Source organism: Stenella coeruleoalba (genome assembly GCF_951394435.1).
Source record: "Stenella coeruleoalba genome assembly, contig: scaffold_40, whole genome shotgun sequence".
NCBI classification, from domain to species: Eukaryota; Metazoa; Chordata; class Mammalia; order Artiodactyla; family Delphinidae; genus Stenella; species Stenella coeruleoalba.
Window position 1 is genome coordinate 366813 of NW_027646100.1, and position 21526 is coordinate 388338.

The window sequence follows — 21526 nt, forward strand, 5'->3', positions numbered from 1 at the left end:
CCCTTTTTGGCCAAGTGCATCATTGTGGACGTTCTGCCTCTTTTCCTATGCTTTCAATGCAATTCCAGTCTACCTCCTGAAATCGGTTTCCTGCAATTCTGCCCCGCTTTCAAGTCGTCTTGGCGGCCTTACTTCAGTATATTTTTGGACGATAACTGTCACTTATAACTCTGCAGGTTTGTGAATTACAGTGCCCCTGAGCTCCTTTCTTCAACTCGCTTTCTTGTGACCTGGCCGCAACACCGCAGGATGTCTTCAGGCCCTAATCTGGTTCTGGCACGGCACGCTGAGCCTTTGGTTAATTCCTCTTCCTGGTGGGAAATGAGAGTTAAATTTGCCCATCCAGACACCTCCAGCTAGTCTCTCATTGATTCTCGCTGTTCCTGTTCATCCTCTGCAGAAATTGCAAACTGGGCCAAACAGGAGGTTAAAGGGACTGACTCTCCAAGTGGGGAGAGTGTTAGTAAGCGTCTGGAATGTTGTACCCGAGTACCAGGGTACGAAAACTGAGACATATTTGAACACGTCTCCCGATCACATGGTTGATCATACTCTGGGTTCCACATGCATGTTTTAGCTGAAGGAAGAATACCTTAAACCTCGGTAGTTGAAACCCGTGGAATGGGTACCATGCAATATGACTTCAAAGGGTCTTCATTTGCTCACCGAACCTCTCCAATCCTATCACTGCTGCGTTTATGCCCCTGTACACATGCTTGATTCTCTTTCGGAGACATAGCAATCCATAGGTTTTAAGATACTTACTAGTCAGGTACATTCTTAGGCGTTTAATATGCGGTGTTGAGTCCATTTCGTTGAGCAAGGAGTAGCTCTTGTCTATTCCATATTTGGCTTAAGGAACTTTATCTGTGCTCATTTCAATCTCTGGTTTTATGCAGCACCCCAACTCACCTTTCCCCTTAAGCAAGCATAAGTTGGTTTTCTAAATTTGAGACACTGTTCTGTTTTGGAATGCAGTTCCTGTGTAGGCAAGTTTACATTCCGTGTATTACTGATATCTTATGATGTTTCTTTTTCTGTGTGACTTATTTCAGTTAGAATCATCGTACCTGAATCCACTCATTATGCTGCTACGGGCCTGATGACATAGATTTCATTGCTGAGTGATACTGCATTGTACGTAAGTACCACAAGTTCTTTATCCATTTTTCACTTTCTGTGATATTGAACTTGTACGGTAAACAAGGTACTTGTAAACGGAGGCGTCCCAAACTTTGGGGTGGCTGTGTCTTTTTGATTTTAATTTCCCTAAGCTATAGGACCATAAGTGGAAGTGCCCTAGGCTCTGTTGCTTTGTTTTTTCGATGTTTCAGGAAACACCATACACTTCTCCCGAGTGTCTGTTGGCAATTTACACCCCGCCCATCAGCATAACAAGGCTCCCAGTTCTCCATGGCCTGTCCTGCCTTTCTGGATTTTACACTTTTTTCAGATGGCCCTTTTGACCGGGGGGAAGTGAGACTTCATTGTAGTGCAGATTTCCTTTGCAAGCTTGCTTGGTTGGCCAAAAAGTGCGTATGCGTTTTTTCCTGAATATATTCAGGAAAAAACGCATACGCCCTTTTTGGCCAAGTGCATCATTGTGGACGTTCTGCCTCTTTTCCTATGCTTTCAATGCAATTCCAGTCTACCTCCTGAAATCGGTTTCCTGCAATTCTGCCCCGCTTTCAAGTCCTCTTGGCAGCCTTACTTCAGTATATTTTTGGACGATAGCTGTCACTTATAACTCTGCAGGTTTGTGAATTACAGTGCCCCTGAGCTCCTTTCTTCAACTCGCTTTCTTGTGACCTGGCCGCAACACCGCAGGATGTCTTCAGGCCCTAATCTGGTTCTGGCACGGCACGCTGAGCCTTTGGTTAATTCCTCTTCCTGGTGGGAAATGAGAGTTAAATTTGCCCATCCAGACACCTCCAGCTAGTCTCTCATTGATTCTCGCTGTTCCTGTTCATCCTCTGCAGAAATTGCAAACTGGGCCAAACAGGAGGTTAAAGGGACTGACTCTCCAAGTGGGGAGAGTGTTAGTAAGCGTCTGGAATGTTGTACCCGAGTACCAGGGTACGAAAACTGAGACATATTTGAACACGTCTCCCGATCACATGGTTGATCATACTCTAGGTTCCACATGCATGTTTTAGCTGAAGGAAGAATACCTTAAACCTGGGTAGTTGAAACCCGTGGAATGGGTACCATGCAATATGACTTCAAAGGGTCTTCATTTGCTCACGAACCTCTCCAGTCCTATCACTGCTGCGTTTATGCCCCTGTACACATGCTTGATTCTCTTTCGGAGACATAGCAATCCATAGGTTTTAAGATACTTACTAGTCAGGTACATTCTTAGGCGTTTAATATGCGGTGTTGAGTCCATTTCGTTGAGCAAGGAGTAGCTCTTGTCTATTCCATATTTGGCTTAAGGAACATTATCTGTGCTCATTTCAATCTCTGGTTTTATGCAGCACCCCAACTCACCTTTCCCCTTAAGCAAGCATAAGTTGGTTTTCTAAATTTGAGACCCTGTTCTGTTCTGTAATTCAGTTCCTGTGTAGCCAAGTTTACATTCCGTGTATTACTGATATCTTATGATGTTTCTTTTTCTGTGTGACTTATTTCAGTTAGAATCATCGTACCTGAATGCACTCATTATGCTGCTACGAGCCTGATGACATAGATTTCATTGCTGAGTGATATTGCATTGTACGTAAGTACCACAAGTTCTTTATCCATTTTTCACTTTCTGTGATATTGAACTTGTACGGTAAACGAGGTTCTTGTAAACGGAGGCGTCCCAAACTTTGGGGTGGCTGTGTCTTTTTGATTTTAATTTCCCTAAGCTATAGGACCATAAGTGGCAGTGCCCTAGGCTCTGTTGCTTTGTTTTTTAGATGTTTCAGGAAACACCATACACTTCTCCCGAGTGGTTGTTGGCAATTTACATCCCGCCCATCAGCATAACAAGGCTCCCAGTTCTCCATGGCCTGTCCTGCCTTTCTGGATTTTACACTTTTTTCAGATGGCCCTTTTGACCGGGGGGAAGTGAGACTTCATTGTAGTGCAGATTTCCTTTGCAAGCTTGCTTGGTTGGCCAAAAAGGGCGTATGCGTTTTTTCCTGAATATATTCAGGAAAAAACGCATACGCACTTTTTGGCCAAGTGCATCATTGTGGACGTTCTGCCTCTTTTCCTATGCTTTCAATGCAATTCCAGTCTACCTCCTGAAATCGGTTTCCTGCAATTCTGCCCCGCTTTCAAGTCCTTTTGGCAGCCTTACTTCAGTATATTTTTGGACGATAGCTGTCATTTATAACTGTGCAGGTTTGTGAATTACAGTGCCCCTGAGCTCCTTTCTTCAACTCGCTTTCTTGTGACCTGGCCGCAACACCGCAGGATGGCTTCAGGCCCTAATCTGGTTCCGGCACGGCACGCTGAGCCTTTGGTTATTTCCTCTTCCTGGTGGGAAATGAGAGTTAAATTTGCCCGTCCAGACACCTCCAGCTAGTCTCTCATTGGTTCTCGCTATTCCTGTTCATCTTCCGCAGAAATTGCAAACTGGGCCAAACAGGAGGTTAAAGGGACTGACTCTCCAAGTGGGGAGAGTGTTAGTAAAGCGTCTGGAATGTTGCACCCGAGTACCAGGGGAGGAAAACTGAGACATATTTGAACACGTCTCCCCTTCACATGGTTGATCATACTCTGTGTTCCCCATGCATGTTTTAGCTGAAGAAAGAATACCTTAAACCTGGAGAGTTGGGACCCGTGTAATGGGTACCATGCAATATGACTTCAAAGGGTCTTCATTTGCTCACCGAACCTCTCCAATCCTATCACTGCTGCGTTTATGCCCCTGTACACACGCTTGATTCTCTTTTGGAGACATAGCAATCCATAGGTTTTAAGATACTTACTAGTCAGGTACGTTCTTAGGCGTTTAATATGGGGTGTTGAGTCCATTTCGTTGAGCAAGGAGCAGCTCTTGTGTATTCCATATTTGGCTTAAGAACCTTTATCTGTGCTCATTTCAATCTCTGGTTTTATACAGCACCCCAACTCACCTTTCCCCTTAAGCAAGCATAAGTTGGTTTTCTAAATATGAGACCCTGTTCTGTTTTGGAATGCAGTTCGTGTGTAGCCAAGTTTACATTCCGTGTATTAGTGATATCTTATGATGTTTCTTTTTCTGTGTGACTTATTTCTGTTAGAATCATCGTACCTGAATCCACTCATTATGCTGCTATGGGCCTGATGACATAGATTTCATTGCTGAGTGATACTGCATTGTACGTAAGTACCACAAGTTCTTTATCCATTTTTCACTTTCTGTGATATTGAACTTGTACGGTAAACGCGGTTCTTGTAAACGGAGGCGTCCCAAACTTTGGGGTGGCTGTGTCTTTTTGATTTTAATTTCCCTAAGCTATAGGACCATAAGTGGAAGTGCCCTAGGCTCTGTTGCCTTGTTTTTTAGATGTTTCAGGAAACACCATACACTTCTCCTGAGTGTCTGTTGGCAATTTACATCCCGCCCATCAGCATAACAAGGCTCCCAGTTCTCCATGGCCTGTCCTGCCTTTCTGGATTTTACACTTTTTTCAGATGGACCTTTTGACCGGGGAGAAGTGAGACTTCATTGTAGTGCAGATTTCCTTTGCAAGTTTGCTTGGTTGGCCAAAAAGGGCGTATGCGTTTTTTCCTGAATATATTCAGGAAAAAACGCATACGCCCTTTTTGGCCAAGTGCATCATTGTGGACGTTCTGCCTCTTTTCCTATGCTTTCAATGCAATTCCAGTCTACCTCCTGAAATCGGTTTCCTGCAATTCTGCCCCGCTTTCAAGTCCTCTTGGCAGCCTTACTTCAGTCTATTTTTGGACGATAGCTGTCATTTATAAGTCTGCAGGTTTGTGAATTACAGTGCCCCTGAGCTCCTTTCTTCAACTCGCTTTCTTGTGACCTGGCCGCAACACCGCAGGATGGCTTCAGGCCCTAATCTGGTTCCGGCCCGGCACGCTGAGCCTTTGGTTAATTCCTCTTCCTGGTGGGAAATGAGAGTTAAATTTGCCCGTCCAGACACCTCCAGCTAGCCTCTCATTGGTTCTCGCTATTCCTGTTCATCTTCCGCAGAAATTGCAAACTGGGCCAAACAGGAGGTTAAAGGGACTGACTCTCCACGTGGGGAGAGTGTTAGTAAAGCGTCTGGAATGTTGCACCCGAGTACCAGGGGAGGAAAACTGAGACATATTTGAACACGTCTCCCGATCACATGGTTGATCATACTCTAGGTTCCACATGCATGTTTTAGCTGAAGGAAGAATACCTTAAACCTGGGTAGTTGAAACCCGTGGAATGGGTACCATGCAATATGACTTCAAAGGGTCTTCATTTGCTCACCGAAACTCTCCAATCCTATCACTGCTGCGTTTATGCCCCTGTACACATGCTTGATTCTCTTTCGGAGACATAGCAATCCATAGGTTTTAAGATACTTACTAGTCAGGTACATTCTTAGGCGTTTAATATGGGGTGTTGAGTCCATTTCGTTGAGCAAGGAGTAGCTCTTGTCTATTCCATATTTGGCTTAAGGAACTTTATCTGTGCTCATTTCAATCTCTGGTTTTATGCAGCACCCCAACTCACCTTTACCCTTAAGCAAGAATAAGTTGGTTTTCTAAATTTGAGACCCTGTTCTGTTCTGTAATTCAGTTCCTGTGTAGCCAAGTTTCCATTCCGTGTATTACTGATATCTTATGATGTTTCTTTTTCTGTGTGACTTATTTCGGTTAGAATCATCATACCTGAATCCACTCATTGTGCTGCTAAGGGCCTGATGACACAGATTTCATTGCTGAGTGATATTGCTTTGTAAGTAAATACCACAACTTCTTTATCCATTTTTCACTTTCTGCGATGTTGAACTTGTACTGTAAACGAGGTTCTTGTAAAGAGAGCCGTTCCAAACTTTGGGGTGGCTGTGTCTTTTTGATTTTAATTTCCCTAAGCTATAGGACCATAAGTGGCAGTGCCCTAGGCTCTGTTGCTTTGTTTTTTAGATGTTTCAGGAAACACCATACACTTCTCCCGAGTGTCTGTTGGCAATTTACATCCCGCCCATCAGCATAACAAGGCTCCCAGTTCTCCATGGCCTGTCCTGCCTTTCTGGATTTTACACTTTTTTCAGATGGCCCTTTTGACCGGGGGGAAGTGAGACTTCATTGTAGTGCAGATTTCCTTTGCAAGCTTGCTTGGTTGGCCAAAAAGGGCGTATGCGTTTTTTCCTGAATATATTCAGGAAAAAACGCATACGCCCTTTTTGGCCAAGTGCATCATTGTGGACGTTCTGCCTCTTTTCCTATGCTTTCAATGCAATTCCAGTCTACCTCCTGAAATCGGTTTCCTGCAATTCTGCCCCGCTTTCAAGTCCTCTTGGCAGCCTTACTTCAGTCTATTTTTGGACGATAGCTGTGATTTATAAGTCTGCAGGTTTGTGAATTACAGTGCCCCTGAGCTCCTTTCTTCAACTCGCTTTCTTGTGACCTGGCCGCAACACCGCAGGATGGCTTCAGGCCCTAATCTGGTTCCGGCCCGGCACGCTGAGCCTTTGGTTAATTCCTCTTCCTGGTGGGAAATGAGAGTTAAATTTGCCCGTCCAGACACCTCCAGCTAGCCTCTCATTGGTTCTCGCTTTTCCTGTTCATCTTCCGCAGAAATTGCAAACTGGGCCAAACAGGAGGTTAAAGGGACTGACTCTCCAAGTGGGGAGAGTGTTAGTAAAGCGTCTGGAATGTTGCACCCGAGTACCAGGGGAGGAAAACTGAGACATATTTGAACACGTCTCCCAATCACATGGTTGATCATACTCTAGGTTCCACATGCATGTTTTAGCTGAAGGAAGAATACCTTAAACCTGGGTAGTTGAAACCCGTGGAATGGGTACCATGCAATATGACTTCAAAGGGTCTTCATTTGCTCACCGAACCTCTCCAATCCTCTCACTGCTGCGTTTATGCCCCTGTACACATGCTTGATTCTCTTTTGGAGACATAGCAATCCATAGGTTTTAAGATATTTACTAGTCAGGTACATTCTTAGGCATTTAATATGCGATGTTGAGTCCATTTCGTTGAGCAAGGAGTAGCTCTTGTCTATTCCATATTTGACTTAAGGAACTTTATCTGTGCTCATTTCAATCTCTGGTTTTATGCAGCACCCCAACTCACCTTTCCCCTTAAGCAAGCATAAGTTGGTTTTCTAAATTTGAGACCCTGTTCTGTTCTGTAATTCAGTTCCTGTGTAGCCAAGTTTACATTCCGTGTATTACTGATATCTTATGATGTTTCTTTTTCTGTGTGACTTACTTCTGTTAGAATCATCATACCTGAATCCACTCATTGTGCTGCTAAGGGCCTGATGACACAGATTTCATTGCTGAGTGATATTGCTTTGTAAGTAAATACCACAACTTCTTTATCCATTTTTCACTTTCTGCGATGTTGAACTTGTACTGTAAACGAGGTTCTTGTAAAGAGAGCCGTTCCAAACTTTGGGGTGGCTGTGTCTTTTTGATTTTAATTTCCCTAAGCTATAGGACCATAAGTGGAAGTGCCCTAGGTTCTGTTGCTTTGTTTTTTAGATGTTTCAGGAAACACCATACACTTCTCCCGAGGGGTTGTTGGCAATTTACATCCCGCCCATCAGCATAACAAGGCTCCCAGTTCTCCATAGCCTGTCCTGCCTTTCTGGATTTTACACTTTTTTCAGATGGCCCTTTTGACCGGGGGGAAGTGAGACTTCATTGTAGTGCAGATTTCCTTTGCAAGCTTGCTTGGTTGGCCAAAAAGGGCGTATGCGTTTTTTCCTGAATATATTCAGGAAAAAACGCATACGCCCTTTTTGGCCAAGTGCATCATTGTGGACGTTCTGCCTCTTTTCCTATGCTTTCAATGCAATTCCAGTCTACCTCCTGAAATCGGTTTCCTGCAATTCTGCCCCGCTTTCAAGTCCTCTTGGCAGCCTTACTTCAGTCTATTTTTGGACGATAGCTGTCATTTATAAGTCTGCAGGTTTGTAAATTACAGTGCCCCTGAGCTCCTTTCTTCAACTCGCTTTCTTGTGACCTGGCCGCAACACCGCAGGATGGCTTCAGGCCCTAATCTGGTTCCGGCCCGGCACGCTGAGCCTTTGGTTAATTCCTCTTCCTGGTGGGAAATGAGAGTTAAATTTGCCCGTCCAGACACCTTCAGCTAGCCTCTTATTGGTTCTCGCTATTCCTGTTCATCTTCCGCAGAAATTGCAAATTGGGCCAAACAGGAGGTTAAAGGCGCTGACTCTCCAAGTGGGGAGAGTGTTAGTAAAGCGTCTGGAATGTTGCACCCGAGTACCAGGGGAGGAAAACTGAGACATATTTGAACACGTCTCCCGTTCACATGGTTGATCATACTTGGGTTCCACATGCATGTTTTAGCTGAAGGAAGAATACCTTAAACCTGGAGAGTTGAGACCCGTGTAATGGGTACCATGCAATATGACTTCAAAGGGTGTTCATTTGCTCACCGAACCTCTCCAATCCTATCACTGCTGCGTTTATGCCCCTGTACACATGCTTGATTCTCTTTTGGAGACATAGCAATCCATAGGTTTTACGATACTTACTAGTCAGGTACATTCTTAGGCGTTTAATATGCGGTGTTGAGTCCATTTCGTTGAGCAAGGAGTAGCTCTTGTCTATTCCATATTTGACTTAAGGAACTTTATCTGTGCTCATTTCAATCTCTGGTTTTATGCAGCACCCCAACTCACCTTTCCCCTTAAGCAAGCATAAGTTGGTTTTCTAAATTTGAGACCCTGTTCTGTTCTGTAATTCAGTTCCTGTGTAGCCAAGTTTACATTCCGCGTATTAATGATATCTTATGATGTTTCTTTTTCTGTGTGACTTATTTCAGTTAGAATCATCATACCTGAATCCACTCATTGTGATGCTAAGGGCCTGATGACATAGATTTCATTGCTGAGTGATATTGCTTTGTAAGTAAATACCACAACTTCTTTATCCATTTTTCACTTTCTGCGATGTTGAACTTGTACTGTAAACGAGGTTCTTGTAAACAGAGGCGTCCCAAACTTTGGGGTGGCTGTGTCTTTTTGATTTTAATTTCCCTAAGCTATAGGACCATAAGTGGCAGTGCCCTAGGCTCTGTTGCTTTGTTTTTTAGATGTTTCAGGAAACACCATACACTTCTCCCGAGTGTCTGTTGGCAATTTACATCCCGCCCATCAGCATAACAAGGCTCCCAGTTCTCCATGGCCTGTCCTGCCTTTCTGGATTTTACACTTTTTTCAGATGGCCCTTTTGACCGGGGGGAAGTGAGACTTCATTGTAGTGCAGATTTCCTTTGCAAGCTTGCTTGGTTGGCCAAAAAGGGCGTATGCGTTTTTTCCTGAATATATTCAGGAAAAAACGCATACGCCCTTTTTGGCCAAGTGCATCATTGTGGACGTTCTGCCTCTTTTCCTATGCTTTCAATGCAATTCCAGTCTACCTCCTGAAATCGGTTTCCTGCAATTCTGCCCCGCTTTCAAGTCCTCTTGGCAGCCTTACTTCAGTCTATTTTTGGACGATAGCTGTCATTTATAACTCTGCAGGTTTGTGAATTACAGTGCCCCTGAGCTCCTTTCTTCAACTCGCTTTCTTGTGACCTGGCCGCAACACCGCAGGATGGCTTCAGGCCCTAATCTGGTTCCGGCCCGGCACGCTGAGCCTTTGGTTAATTCCTCTTCCTGGTGGGAAATGAGAGTTAAATTTGCCCGTCCAGACACCTCCAGCTAGCCTCTCATTGGTTCTCGCTTTTCCTGTTCATCTTCAGCAGAAATTGCAAACTGGGCCAAACAGGAGGTTAAAGGGACTGACTCTCCAAGTGGGGAGAGTGTTAGTAAAGCGTCTGGAATGTTGCACCCGAGTACCAGGGAAGGAAAACTGAGACATATTTGAACACGTCTCCCAATCACATGGTTGATCATACTCTAGGTTCCACATGCATGTTTTAGCTGAAGGAAGAATACCTTAAACCTGGGTAGTTGAAACCCGTGGAATGGGTACCATGCAATATGACTTCAAAGGGTCTTCATTTGCTCACCGAACCTCTCCAATCCTCTCACTGCTGCGTTTATGCCCCTGTACACATGCTTGATTCTCTTTTGGAGACATAGCAATCCATAGGTTTTAAGATATTTACTAGTCAGGTACATTCTTAGGCATTTAATATGCGATGTTGAGTCCATTTCGTTGAGCAAGGAGTAGCTCTTGTCTATTCCATATTTGGCTTAAGGAACTTTATCTGTGCTCATTTCAATCTCTGGTTTTATGCAGCACCCCAACTCACCTTTCCCCTTAAGCAAGCATAAGTTGGTTTTCTAAATTTGAGACCCTGTTCTGTTCTGTAATTCAGTTCCTGTGTAGCCAAGTTTACATTCCGTGTATTACTGATATCTTATGATGTTTCTTTTTCTGTGTGACTTACTTCTGTTAGAATCATCATACCTGAATCCACTCATTGTGCTGCTAAGGGCCTGATGACACAGATTTCATTGCTGAGTGATATTGCTTTGTAAGTAAATACCACAACTTCTTTATCCATTTTTCACTTTCTGCAATGTTGAACTTGTACTGTAAACGAGGTTCTTGTAAACAGAGCCGTTCCAAACTTTGGGGTGGCTGTGTCTTTTTGATTTTAATTTCCCTAAGCTATAGGACCATAAGTGGAAGTGCCCTAGGTTCTGTTGCTTTGTTTTTTAGATGTTTCAGGAAACACCATACACTTCTCCCGAGGGGTTGTTGGCAATTTACATCCCGCCCATCAGCATAACAAGGCTCCCAGTTCTCCATGGCCTGTCCTGCCTTTCTGGATTTTACACTTTTTTCAGATGGCCCTTTTGACCGGGGGGAAGTGAGACTTCATTGTAGTGCAGATTTCCTTTGCAAGCTTGCTTGGTTGGCCAAAAAGGGCGTATGCGTTTTTTCCTGAATATATTCAGGAAAAAACGCATACGCCCTTTTTGGCCAAGTGCATCATTGTGGACGTTCTGCCTCTTTTCCTATGCTTTCAATGCAATTCCAGTCTACCTCCTGAAATCGGTTTCCTGCAATTCTGCCCCGCTTTCAAGTCCTCTTGGAAGCCTTACTTCAGTCTATTTTTGGACGATAGCTGTCATTTATAACTCTGCAGGTTTGTGAATTACAGTGCCCCTGAGCTCCTTTCTTCAACTCGCCTTCTTTTGAGCTGGCCGCAACACCGCAGGATGGCTTCAGGCCCTAATCTGGTTCCGGTACGGCACGCTGAGCCTTTGGTTATTTCCTCTTCCTGGTGAGAAATGAGAGTTAAATTTGCCCGTCCAGACACCTCCAGCTAGCCTCTCATTGGTTCTCGCTATTCCTGTTCATCTTCCGCAGAAATTGCAAACTGGGCCAAACAGGAGGTTAAAGGCGCTGACTCTCCAAGTGGGGAGAGTGTTAGTAAAGCGTCTGGAATGTTGCACCCGAGTACCAGGGGAGGAAAACTGAGACATATTTGAACACGTCTCCCGTTCACATGGTTGATCATACTTGGGTTCCACATGCATGTTTTAGCTGAAGGAAGAATACCTAAAACCTGCGTAGTTGAAACCCGTGGAATGGGTACCATGCAATATGACTTCAAAGGGTCTTCATTTGCTCACCGAACCTCTCCAATCCTATCACTGCTGCGTTTATGCCCCTGTACACATGCTTGATTCTCTTTCGGAGACATAGCAATCCATAGGTTTTAAGATACTTACTAGTCAGGTACATTCTTAGGCGTTTAATATGCGGTGTTGAGTCCATTTCGTTGAGCAAGGAGTAGCTCTTGTCTATTCCATATTTGGCTTAAGGAACTTTATCTGTGCTCATTTCAATCTCTGGTTTTATGCAGCACCCCAACTCACCTTTCCCCTTAAGCAAGCATAAGTTGGTTTTCTAAATTTGAGACCCTGTTCTGTTCTGTAATTCAGTTCCTGTGTAGCCAAGTTTACATTCCGTGTATTAGTGATATCTTATGATGTTTCTTTTTCTGTGTGACTTACTTCAGTTAGAATCATCATACCTGAATCTACTCATTGTGCTGCTAAGGGCCTGATGACACAGATTTCATTGCTGAGTGATATTGCTTTGTAAGTAAATACCACAACTTCTTTATCCATTTTTCACTTTCTGCGATGTTGAACTTGTACTGTAAATGAGGTTCTTGTAAACAGATCCGTTCCAAACTTTGGGGTGGCTGTGTCTTGTTTATTTTAATTTCCCTAAGCTATAGGACCATAAGTGGAAGTGCCCTAGGTTCTGTTGCTTTGTTTTTTAGATGTTTCAGGAAACACCATACACTTCTCCCGAGTGGTTGTTGGCAATTTACATCCCGCCCATCAGCATAACAAGGCTCCCAGTTCTCCATGGCCTGTCCTGCCTTTCTGGATTTTACACTTTTTTCAGATGGCCCTTTTGACCGTGGGGAATTGAGACTTCATTGTAGTGCAGATTTCCTTTGCAAGCTTGCTTGGTTGGCCAAAAAGGGCGTATGCGTTTTTTCCTGAATATATTCAGGAAAAAACGCATACGCCCTTTTTGGCCAAGTGCATCATTGTGGACGTTCTGCCTCTTTTCCTATGCTTTCAATGCAATTCCAGTCTACCTCCTGAAATCGGTTTCCTGCAATTCTGCCCTGCTTTCAAGTCCTCTTGGCAGCCTTACTTCAGTCTATTTTTGGACGATAGCTGTCATTTATAACTCTGCAGGTTTGTGAATTACAGTGCCCCTGAGCTCCTTTCTTCAACTCGCTTTCTTGTGACCTGGCCGTAACACCGCAGGATGGCTTCAGGCCCTAATCTGGTTCCGGTACGGCACGCTGAGCCTTTGGTTATTTCCTCTTCCTGGTGGGAAATGAGAGTTAAATTTGCCCGTCCAGACACCTCCAGCTAGCCTCTCATTGGTTCTCGCTATTCCTGTTCATCTTCCGCAGAAATTGCAAACTGGGCCAAACAGGAGGTTAAAGGCGCTGACTCTCCAAGTGGGGAGAGTGTTAGTAAAGCGTCTGGAATGTTGCACCCGAGTACCAGGGGAGGAAAACTGAGACATATTTGAACACGTCTCCCGTTCACATGGTTGATCATATTTGGGTTCCACATGCATGTTTTAGCTGAAGGAAGAATACCTAAAACCTGGGTAGTTGAAACCCCTGGAATGGGTACCATGCAATATGACTTCAAAGGGTCTTCATTTGCTCACCGAACCTCTCCAATCCTATCACTGCTGCGTTTATGCCCCTGTACACATGCTTGATTCTCTTTCGGAGACATAGCAATCCATAGGTTTTAAGATACTTACTAGTCAGGTACATTCTTAGGCGTTTAATATGCGGTGTTGAGTCCATTTCGTTGAGCAAGGAGTAGCTCTTGTCTATTCCATATTTGGCTTAAGGAACTTTATCTGTGCTCATTTCAATCTCTGGTTTTATGCAGCACCCCAACTCACCTTTCCCCTTAAGCAAGCATAAGTTGGTTTTCTAAATTTGAGACCCTGTTCTGTTCTGTAATTCAGTTCCTGTGTAGCCAAGTTTACATTCCGTGTATTAGTGATATCTTATGATGTTTCTGTTTCTGTGTGACTTATTTCAGTTAGAATCATCATACCTGAATCCACTCATTGTGCTGCTAAGGGCCTGATGACACAGATTTCATTGCTGAGTGATATTGCTTTGTAAGTAAATACCACAACTTCTTTATCCATTTTTCACTTTCTGCGATGTTGAACTTGTACTGTAAACGAGGTTCTTGTAAACAGAGCCGATCCAAACTTTGGGATGGCTGTGTCTTTTTGATTTTAATTTCCCTAAGCTATAGGACCATAAGTGGAACTGCCCTAGGTTCTGTTGCTTTGTTTTTTAGATGTTTCAGGAAACACCATACACTACTCCCGAGTGGTTGTTGGCAATTTACATCCCGCCCATCAGCATAACAAGGCTCCCAGTTCTCCATGGCCTGTCCTGCCTTTCTGGATTTTACACTTTTTTCAGATGGCCCTTTTGACCGGGGGGAAGTGAGACTTCATTGTAGTGCAGATTTCCTTTGCAAGCTTGCTTGGTTGGCCAAAAAGGGCGTATGCGTTTTTTCCTGAATATATTCAGGATAAAACGCATACGCCCTTTTTGGCCAAGTGCATCATTGTGGACGTTCTGCCTCTTTTCCTATGCTTTCAATGCAATTCCAGTCTACCTCCTGAAATCGGTTTCCTGCAATTCTGCCCCGCTTTCAAGTCCTCTTGGCAGCCTTACTTCAGTCTATTTTTGGACGATAGCTGTCATTTATAACTCTGCAGGTTTGTGAATTACAGTGCCCCTGAGCTCCTTTCTTCAACTCGCTTTCTTTTGAGCTGGCCGCAACACCGCAGGATGGCTTCAGGCCCTAATCTGGTTCCGGCCCGTCACACTGAGCCTTTGGTTATTTCCTCTTCCTGGTGGGAAATGAGAGTTAAATTTGCCCGTCCAGACACCTCCAGCTAGCCTCTCATTGGTTGTCGCTATTCCTGTTCATCTTCCGCAGAAATTGCAAACTGTGCCAAACAGGAGGTTAAAGGCGCTGACTCTCCAAGTGGGGAGAGTGTTAGTAAAGCGTCTGGAATGTTGCACCCGAGTACCAGGGGAGGAAAACTGAGACATATTTGAACACGTCTCCCGATCACACGGTTGATCATACTCTGGGTTCCCCATGCATGTTTTAGCTGAAGGAAGAATACCTAAAACCTGGGTAGTTGAAACCCGTGGAATGGGTACCATGCAATATGACTTCAAAGGGTCTTCATTTGCTCACCGAACCTCTCCAATCCTATCACTGCTGCGTTTATGCCCCTGTACACATGCTTGATTCTCTTTCGGAGACATAGCAATCCATAGGTTTTAAGATACTTACTAGTCAGGTACATTCTTAGGCGTTTAATATGCGGTGTTGAGTCCATTTCGTTGAGCAAGGAGTAGCTCTTGTCTATTCCATATTTGGCTTAAGGAACTTTATCTGTGCTCATTTCAATCTCTGGTTTTATGCAGCACCCCAACTCACCTTTCCCCTTAAGCAAGCATAAGTTGGTTTTCTAAATTTGAGAACCTGTTCTGTTCTGTAATTCAGTTCCTGTGTAGCCAAGTTTACATTCCGTGTATTACTGATATCTTATGATGTTTCTTTTTCTGTGTGACTTATTTCAGTTAGAATCATCGTACCTGAATCTACTCATTATGCTGCTACGGGCCTGATGACATAGATTTCATTGCTGAGTGATACTGCATTGTACGTAAGTACCACAAGTTCTTTATCCATTTTTCACTTTCTGTGATATTGAACTTGTACGGTAAACGAGGTTCTTGTAAACAGAGGCGTCCCAAACTTTGGGGTGGCTGTGTCTTTTTGATTTTAATTTCCCTAAGCTATAGGACCATAAGTGGAAGTGCCCTAGGTTCTGTTGCTTTGTTTTTTAGATGTTTCAGGAAACACCATACACTTCTCCCGAGTGGCTGTTGGCAATTTACATCCCGCCCATCAACATAACAAGGCTCCCAGTTCTCCATGGCCTGTCCTGCCTTTCTGGATTTTACACTTTTTTCAGATGGCCCTTTTGACCGGGGGGAAGTGAGACTTCATTGTAGTGCAGATTTCCTTTGCAAGCTTGCTTGGTTGGCCAAAAAGGGCGTATGCGTTTTTTCCTGAATATATTCAGGAAAAAATGCATACGCCCTTTTTGGCCAAGTGCATCATTGTGGACGTTCTGCCTCTTTTCCTATGCTTTCAATGCAATTCCAGTCTACCTCCTGAAATCGGTTTCCTGCAATTCTGCCCCGCTTTCAAGTCCTCTTGGCAGCCTAACTTCAGTCTATTTTTGGACGATAGCTGTCATTTATAACTCTGCAGGTTTGTGAATTACAGTGTCCCTGAGCTCCTTTCTTCAACTCGCTTTCTTTTGAGCTGGCCGCAACACCGCAGGATGGCTTCAGGCCCTAATCTGGTTCCGGCCCGGCACACTGAGCCTTTGGTTATTTCCTCTTCCTGGTGGGAAATGAGAGTTAAATTTGCCCGTCCAGACACCTCCAGCTAGCCTCTCATTGGTTCTCGCTATTCCTGTTCATCTTCCGCAGAAATTGCAAACTGTGCCAAACAGGAGGTTAAAGGCGCTGACTCTCCAAGTGGGGAGAGTGTTAGTAAAGCGTCTGGAATGTTGCACCCGAGTACCAGGGGAGGAAAACTGAGACATATTTGAACACGTCTCCCGATCACACGGTGATCATACTCTGGGTTCCACATGCATGTTTTAGCTGAAGGAAGAATACCTAAAACCTGGGTAGTTGAAACCCGTGGAATGGGTACCATGCAATATGACTTCAAAGGGTCTTCATTTGCTCACCGAACCTCTCCAATCCTATCACTGCTGCGTTTATGCCCCTGTACACATGCTTGATTCTCTTTCGGAGACATAGCAATCCATAGGTTTTAAGATACTTACTAGTCAGGTACATTCTTAGGCGTTTAATATGCGGTGTTGAGTCCATTTCGTTGAGCAAGGAGTAGCTCTTGTCTATTCCATATTTGGCTTAAGGAACTTTATCTGTGCTCATTTCAATCTCTGGTTTTATGCAGCACCCCAACTCACCTTTCCCCTTAAGCAAGCATAAGTTGGTTTTCTAAATTTGAGACCCTGTTCTGTTCTGTAATTCAGTTCCTGTGTAGCCAAGTTTACATTCCGTGTATTACTGATATCTTATGATGTTTCTTTTTCTGTGTGACTTATTTCAGTTAGAATCATCGTACCTGAATCTACTCATTATGCTGCTACGGGCCTGATGACATAGATTTCATTGCTGAGTGATACTGCATTGTACGTAAGTACCACAAGTTCTTTATCCATTTTTCACTTTCTGTGATATTGAACTTGTACGGTAAACGAGGTTCTTGTAAACAGAGGCGTCCCAAACTTTGGGGTGGCTGTGTCTTTTTGATTTTAATTTCCCTAAGCTATAGGACCATAAGTGGAAGTGCCCTAGGCTCTGTTGCTTTGTTTTTTAGATGTTTCAGGAAACACCATACACTTCTCCCGAGTGTCTGTTGGCAATTTACATCCCGCCCATCAGCATAACAAGGCTCCCAGTTCTCCATGGCCTGTCCTGCCTTTCTGGATTTTACACTTTTTTCAGATGGCCCTTTTGACCGGGGGGAAGTGAGACTTCATTGTAGTGCAGATTTCCTTTGCAAGCTTGCTTGGTTGGCCAAAAAGGGCGTATGCGTTTTTTCCTGAATATATTCAGGAAAAAACGCATACGCCCTTTTTGGCCAAGTGCATCATTGTGGACGTTCTGCCTCTTTTCCTATGCTTTCAATGCAATTCCAGTCTACCTCCTGAAATCGGTTTCCTGCAATTCTGCCCCGCTTTCAAGTCCTCTTGGCAGCCTAACTTCAGTCTATTTTTGGACGATAGCTGTCATTTATAACTCTGCAGGTTTGTGAATTACAGTGCCCCTGAGCTCCTTTCTTCAACTCGCTTTCTTTTGAGCTGGCCGCAACACCGCAGGATGGCTTCAGGCCCTAATCTGGTTCCGGTACGGCACACTGAGCCTTTGGTTATTTCCTCTTCCTGGTGGGAAATGAGAGTTAAATTTGCCCGTCCAGACACCTCCAGCTAGCCTCTCATTGGTTCTCGCTATTCCTGTTCATCTTCCGCAGAAATTGCAAACTGTGCCAAACAGGAGGTTAAAGGCGCTGACTCTCCAAGTGGGGAGAGTGTTAGTAAAGCGTCTGGAATGTTGCACCCGAGTACCAGGGGAGGAAAACTGAGACATATTTGAACACGTCTCCCGATCACACGGTGATCATACTCTGGGTTCCACATGCATGTTTTAGCTGAAGGAAGAATACCTAAAACCTGGGTAGTTGAAACCCGTGGAATGGGTACCATGCAATATGACTTCAAAGGGTCTTCATTTGCTCACCGAACCTCTCCAATCCTATCACTGCTGCGTTTATGCCCCTGTACACATGCTTGATTCTCTTTCGGAGACATAGCAATCCATAGGTTTTAAGATACTTACTAGTCAGGTACATTCTTAGGCGTTTAATATGCGGTGTTGAGTCCATTTCGTTGAGCAAGGAGTAGCTCTTGTCTATTCCATATTTGGCTTAAGGAACTTTATTTGTGCTCATTTCAATCTCTGGTTTTATGCAGCACCCCAACTCACCTTTCCCCTTAAGCAAGCATAAGTTGGTTTTCTAAATTTGAGACCCTGTTCTGTTCTGTAATTCAGTTCCTGTGTAGCCAAGTTTACATTCCGTGTATTACTGATATCTTATGATGTTTCTTTTTCTGTGTGACTTATTTCAGTTAGAATCATCGTACCTGAATCCACTCATTATGCTGCTATGGGCCTGATGACATAGATTTCATTGTTGAGTGATACTGCATTGTACGTAAGTACCACAAGTTCTTTATCCATTTTTCACTTTCTGTGATATTGAACTTGTACGGTAAACGAGGTTCTTGTAAACAGAGGCGTCCCAAACTTTGGGGTGGCTGTGTCTTTTTGATTTTAATTTCCCTAAGCTATAGGACCATAAGTGGAAGTGCCCTAGGCTCTGTTGCTTTGTTTTTTAGATGTTTCAGGAAACACCATACACTTCTCCCGAGTGTCTGTTGGCAGTTGACATCCCGCACATCAGCATAACAAGGCTCCCAGTTCTCCATGGCCTGTCCTGCCTTTCTGGATTTTACACTTTTTTCAGATGGCCCTTTTGACCGAGGGGAAGTGAGACTTCATTGTAGTGCAGATTTCCTTTGCAAGCTTGCTTGGTTGGCCAAAAAGGGCGTATGCGTTTTTTCCTGAATATATTCAGGAAAAAACGCATACGCCCTTTTTGGCCAAGTGCATCATTGTGGACGTTCTGCCTCTTTTCCTATGCTTTCAATGCAATTCCAGTCTACCTCCTGAAATCGGTTTCCTGCAATTCTGCCCCGCTTTCAAGTCCTCTCGGCAGCCTTACTTCAGTCTATTTTTGGACGATAGCTGTCATTTATAACTCTGCAGGTTTGTGAATTACAGTGCCCCTGAGCTCCTTTCTTCAACTCGCTTTCTTTTGAGCTGGCCGCAACACCGCAGGATGGCTTCAGGCCCTAATCTGGTTCCGGTACTGCACGCTGAGCCTTTGGTTATTTCCTCTTCCTGGTGGGAAATGAGAGTTAAATTTGCCCGTCCAGACACCTCCAGCTAGTCTCTCATTGGTTCTCGCTATTCCTGTTCATCTTCCACAGAAATTGCAAACTGGGCCAAACAGGAGGTTAAAGGGACTGACTCTCCAAGTCGGGAGAGTGTTAGTAAAGCATCTGGAATGTTGCACCCGAGTACCAGGGTACGAAAACTGAGACATATTTGAACACGTCTCCCGATCACATGGTTGATCATACTCTGGGTTCCACATGCATGTTTTAGCTGAAGGAAGAATACCTTAAACCTGGGTAGTTGAAACCCGTGGAATGGGTACCATGCAATATGACTTCAAAGGGTCTTCATTTGCTCACCGAACCTCTCCAATCCTATCACTGCTGCGTTTATGCCCCTGTACACATGCTTGATTCTCTTTCAGAGACATAGCAATCCATAGGTTTTAAGATACTTACTAGTCAGGTACATTCTTAGGCGTTTAATATGGGGTGTTGAGTCCATTTCATTGAGCAAGGAGTAGCTCTTGTCTATTCCATATTTGGCTTAAGGAACTTTATCTGTGCTCATTTCAATCTCTGGTTTTATGCAGCACCCCAACTCACCTTTCCCCTTAAGCAAGCATAAGTTGGTTTTCTAAATTTGAGACCCTGTTCTGTTCTGTAATTCAGTTCCTGTGTAGCCAAGTTTACATTCCGTGTATTACTGATATCTTATGATGTTTCTTTTTCTGTGTGACTTATTTCAGTTAGAATCATCATACCTGAATCCACTCATTGTGCTGCTAAGGGCCTGATGACACAGATTTCATTGCTGAGTGATATTGCTTTGTAAGTAAATACCACAACTTCTTTCTCCATTTTTCACTTTCTGCAATGTTGAACTTGTACTGTAAACGAGGTTCTTGTAAACAGAGCCGTCCCAAACTTTGGGGTGGCTGTGTCTTTTTGATTTTAATTTCCCTAAGCTATAGGACCATAAGTGGAAGTGCCCTAGGTTCTGTTGCTTTGTTTTTTAGATGTTTCAGGAAACACCATACACTTCTCCCGAGTGGTTGTTGGCAATTTACATCCCGCCCATCAGCATAACAAGGCTCCCAGTTCTCCATGGCCTGTCCTGCCTTTCTGGATTTTACACTTTTTTCAGATGGCCCTTTTGACCGGGGGGAAGTGAGACTTCATTGTAGTGCAGATTTCCTTTGCAAGCTTGCTTGGTTGGCCAAAAAGGGCGTATGCGTTTTTTCCTGAATATATTCAGGAAAAAACGCATACGCCCTTTTTGGCCAAGTGCATCATTGTGGACGTTCTGCCTCTTTTCCTATGCTTTCAATGCAATTCCAGTCTACCTCCTGAAATCGCTTTCCTGCAATTCTGCCCCGCTTTCAAGTCCTCTTGGCAGCCTAACTTCAGTCTATTTTTGGACGATAGCTGTCATTTATAACTCTGCAGGTTTGTGAATTACAGTGCCCCTGAGCTCCTTTCTTCAACTCGCTTTCTTTTGAGCTGGCCGCAACACCGCAGGATGGCTTCAGGCCCTAATCTGGTTCCGGCCCGGCACACTGAGCCTTTGGTTATTTCCTGTTCCTGGTGGGAAATGAGAGTTAAATTTGCCCGTCCAGAAACCTGCAGCTAGCCTCTCATTGCTTCTCGCTATTCCTGTTCATCTTCCGCAGAAATTGCAAACTGTGCCAAACAGGAGGTTAAAGGCGCTGACTCTCCAAGTGGGGAGAGTGTTAGTAAAGCGTCTGGAATGTTGCACCCGAGTACCAGGGGAGGAAAACTGAGACATATTTGAACACGTCTCCCGATCACACGGTTGATCATACTCTGGGTTCCCCATGCATGTTTTAGCTGAAGGAAGAATACCTAAAACCTGGGTAGTTGAAACCCGTGGAATGGGTACCATGCAATATGACTTCAAAGGGTCTTCATTTGCTCACCGAACCTCTCCAATCCTATCACTGCTGCGTTTATGCCCCTGTACACATGCTTGATTCTCTTTCGGAGACCTAGCAATCCATAGGTTTTAAGATACTTACTAGTCAGGTACATTCTTAGGCGTTTAATATGCGGTGTTGAGTCCATTTCGTTGAGCAAGGAGTAGCTCTTGTCTATTCCATATTTGGCTTAAGGAACTTTATTTGTGCTCATTTCAATCTCTGGTTTTATGCAGCACCCCAACTCACCTTTCCCCTTAAGCAAGCATAAGTTGGTTTTCTAAATTTGAGAACCTGTTCTGTTCTGTAATTCAGTTCCTGTGTAGCCAA

At 44.1% G+C, this 21526-nt stretch overlaps 2 long non-coding RNA genes across 2 annotated transcripts in view; both read left to right on the forward strand.

The window, feature by feature from the left end:
- Positions 1-21526, forward strand: part of LOC307181341 — a 598475-nt gene that overhangs the window by 333525 nt on the left and 243424 nt on the right. The window lies entirely within an intron of this gene.
- The window catches only part of LOC307181343, a 252465-nt gene that overhangs the window by 154980 nt on the left and 75959 nt on the right, over positions 1-21526 (forward strand). Inside the window, exon 2 of the long non-coding RNA XR_013826465.1 lies at positions 4218-4303. This is a non-coding gene — a long non-coding RNA (uncharacterized lncRNA). The remainder of the gene's footprint in view (positions 1-4217; positions 4304-21526) is intronic.